The sequence below is a fragment of the Sapajus apella genome, unplaced genomic scaffold (genome assembly GCF_009761245.1).
Source record: "Sapajus apella isolate SASKATOON/1434 unplaced genomic scaffold, GSC_monkey_1.0 scaffold855, whole genome shotgun sequence".
In the NCBI taxonomy this organism is placed as follows: domain Eukaryota; kingdom Metazoa; phylum Chordata; class Mammalia; order Primates; family Cebidae; genus Sapajus; species Sapajus apella.
Window position 1 is genome coordinate 21525 of NW_022437781.1, and position 3920 is coordinate 25444.

The window sequence follows — 3920 nt, forward strand, 5'->3', positions numbered from 1 at the left end:
AGCTGCACAAAGGTGCCACCCTGGAGATCTTGCCTGTAAGACCTCCAGACTCCTCAGCATCTGTGTTTTCCATATACAGTCCCTGCACACACAGAGACACGCAGTGTGAACCACGGGGGTCACAGCATCCTCACAGCCCCTCAGCATCAAGGGGGTCCCCAGCTCCTGTGATCTGTGGCTTTCCCCCGCAAACGCATCATCTGTTTTAGCAGGTTTGCCCTCATGGTAGCAGCGGTTGTCAGCTGCTGAGCAATGTGTAGCAAGCAACACAAGCATGGCGTAACTGTGGCCCTTCTAATTACCTACAAAGGGCTTTCCCAGAACCACTGATACTTGGAGCTGGATCATCCTGCGGGGGTGGGGGCTGTCCTGTGCATTGGGACGTATGGGAGCGTTCCCGCCACCCCATGCCAGTGGCGCCCCCACCACCCCCAACTGGGACACTGCAAATGTCCCCAGGACAGGGACAATGGTTACCCCCAGCTGAGAAGCAGACTGGAAATATTTCCTGATTTTTTTCAATGCAGAAATGGAGGCCTGGTGAGGACAATTCGTTGGCTGGTGTTGGCACAGCTGGTTTGGCAGAACTGCGATTCAGCCCAGCCTGTGGACCCCAAGCCGGCGCTCTCTGCTCCATCGTGAGGCGGCTGCGGGGCAGGGTGCCTCCTCCTGGCTGTGAAAGCCTCTCCCTGGATGGCATCTCCAGCTTGGGCCAGGGATTAGCTCCTGACCCTGCCTAACTTTGTGGCAATACTAGTGCTACTCTGCCATCAGTGCACATTTCCTAAGTGTTTACCATTGTCCTTCTAGAGAGTTCCGCAGAGGAGACACTATTTAATGGACTATGTTACTTCATGACCATCTTTTGAGTTAGGTCCTAATTATCAGCCATATTTTGCAGAGGCTTGGAAAAGCTGAAAAAAGGACTGAAGGATAGAGCGGGAATTCAGAGCCAGGAGGGTGCTGGTGCACGCCTCTGTGGCCGCGCAGATCGCAGGGTCTCATCAAGGTCTCACTTGCCTGAGCACACGAGGGGGCAGAACAGCCTGGCTCACAGACAGGCCCGCTGGACTGCACAGCCTGTGTTCTGCCCGCCCCCCTCAGCCCATATCCCGAACACCCAGGGGAACCGGGTGTGGATTTGCAAAATTCTTCCTAATGACTGACTTGGTTTTGATTTGTTTTTAAACAGATACATGCGTTGTACTCGCCACTCTCTGATCGGGCGTGATCTTCTTCAAGTTGCCATTAGAAAACCGGATGGCGGTCGTCTTCTTACCGGCTCTCGGCTCCTTCTGGCTGGCGTCGGGGAAGGTGGTGATGGCATGACCTTTGCTCGGTGCCCGTCCTACCTTTATGGAAACACAAAAGCTCCAAGATGTTTATTGTGGTTTCATTATTTTTTTCTTCCATTCAGAATCGTTATATGACAATCGCCTACATGGCATTCTCTACTCCAGCTGTGATATTTCCCTCAAAAATGTACTCACTAAATTGGTCAGGTACAAATTCCCATCCTGAATGTGGTTATCAATAATGAATAAGTGTTACAATTTGTCCCACAAACATCTGTCTTTCATAAAAGCTCAGGTCACACAGTGACCATCAGTCGAGATCATCCACGTGCAGTGATTTGGTGAGTTTAGAATCCTGGGGCCATAGGAATTGTGGTAATCACTATGTAAAAATTATTCTTGGGACATTTTTCTTTCCTTTCAGCGCCATTCTTCTGATCTATACACTCCTACAGTCAGCCTCAAAGATTTATTGGTTTTAATTAGCTATCAGTAAATAGTATATAACCTCATATGCAGAATTCTGCACTAGGAATGGAGAAAGAATATCTTCATCTCCACATTGAAAACTACTCATGTAAAGATTGTCAGAAGAAAATAATCTCCAGATCTGGGGAGTCTAGATAAGTGCATGTGAGAATTCCAAATGGCAAAAGGTGTTTTTGTTATTTGTACCACACTGTCAGTCTTAACCATAGCTCAGAAATACAGGAGTTAATTCAACTCAGAAAATACATGGGGAACAAAGAAAATGCTTGGCTTCTTGAACATCAACCATCCAGCAAGCAAACGTTGACGGTACATGCCACCTGCTGGCCAGGATGACCGCCTCCTATTTGGGGTTTGAAGCAAGAATGCTCCTTCCTCCACTCCCAAACCAGCCAATGAATGAAACAAGATGTGTTCAGTTCCATATCCGAAGATGAATTTTTAACCAACACTAAACACGCCAACAAAGTTCAAAAAAGAATTACTTTCAGAAGTTAAAAAATCACACATAATTTTTAAATGTTTCACATGTAAAGAATCATACTGCAATGTATTTTGGCGTTTATATTATTCAAAGAAACAAAACACAGAAAAGCTGAGAACTTTGGCATATCCCATTCAAGATACACGAGAAGTAGATGCAAGATGAGCCTCAAGAAGAGGAAGGTGATGAAGACCTGGGAGTGAGGGGTGGGGAGCCAAGGACGAGGGGCAGGCAGAGGCGGGGACCGCTGGTGGTGGGGATGCTGGGAGTGAGGGGTGGGGAGCCAGGGACGAGGGGCAGGCAGAGGCGGGGACCACTGGTGGTGGGGATGCTGGGAGTGAGGGGTGGGGAGCCAGGGATGAGGGGCAGGCAGAGGCGGGGACCGTTGGTTGTGGGGATGCTGGGATTGAGGGGTGGGGAGCCAGGGACTAGGGGCAGGCAGAGGCGGGGACCGTTGGTGGTGGGGATGCTGGAAGGATCGCGCTAGCCGAGGGCACAGCGCGTCACCTAGTTCTCGTGTCCTCATCTTCGTAGCTTCGTGAGCGTGAGTGGTTGATTCCTCCACGCGCTTACTCGGCCAAGGAGGAACATCACTCACGTCTCATGGGCCCACCTATGCAGACGGCCAGATCGGGTACTCAGATGACGTGGGTTTCCTTTTCCCTGACAAACCGCCGCAACCACGCACTGGAGACAAACACATTTAAATGAGTTCAAACTGTTCCTGCAAGTAGCGTTCCCTGTTATCCCCTAATCCAAATGCTGTATCTGCTCACAAGTCATAAATCCAGTTTACTGAGGCACAGTTCACTCAGCAAGCATGAGGACGGGTCATCGTTTCTGACAGGCCAACCAGAGGCGTGACAGGAACGAACGGCTGAGCGGAACAAGCAGCAGCGAGCTGTGGCTCAGGCAGGACTGGGCTCCTCAGGCTCACAAAACACCAGGAGCTGCGGCTGCAGCCAGGGCCATTACTGTCCCCGTCCTGAGTCAGTGACGGCCATCGCCACCTGGACGTGTCCTTCAGGAGCTGAGCTCTCCTCAAGGGTTAAACTGTGGTGGCCAGAAGACACGTGAGGCTGTATGTAGTTTGGTTTTTTTTTAACTATGTAAAACAAACAAACAAGTGCTCCTCCTGAAAAGCGTGTTGCTTTATTTACTGGAAATGAACTGGCAGTCCACAATGCTAGAAACTTCCGGCCTCCAGGTCAGTGCCCGTGCGCAGCCTGCCTGGAGGGAGCAGCGTGCAGAGCGCCTGGACATTCCCTCGGAGGAACGGACCAGTGGCCTTCAGCTGCCTGGCCATCTGCATGTCCATTTTCTTCCCGCACATCCTCCTCTTCCATATCAGTGTCCGTGGCCTGTGCTGTTTCTCAGGAAGATGCTGGGTTTACGGGAAGATTCTGCAGAAAGGGAATAACCCTAGTCCCCCGTGTCTCCGTGAACACTGCAGTAGGAGGTGGGAGAAACGCGCCTTGCCCTGGCGTTGGCAGCCTCTGTCTGTAAGTCGGTGGGCATGGCTGGGCCCCGGGCAGTCAGCAGCAGGACTTTGGACCATGTTCTGTGTTTATTAAAGGGGCTATCTCCCACTTGTATGTGTGCTCTGGGGTCAGGGTGGCCACAGTGACAACTGCCACAGTCAACACCTGATA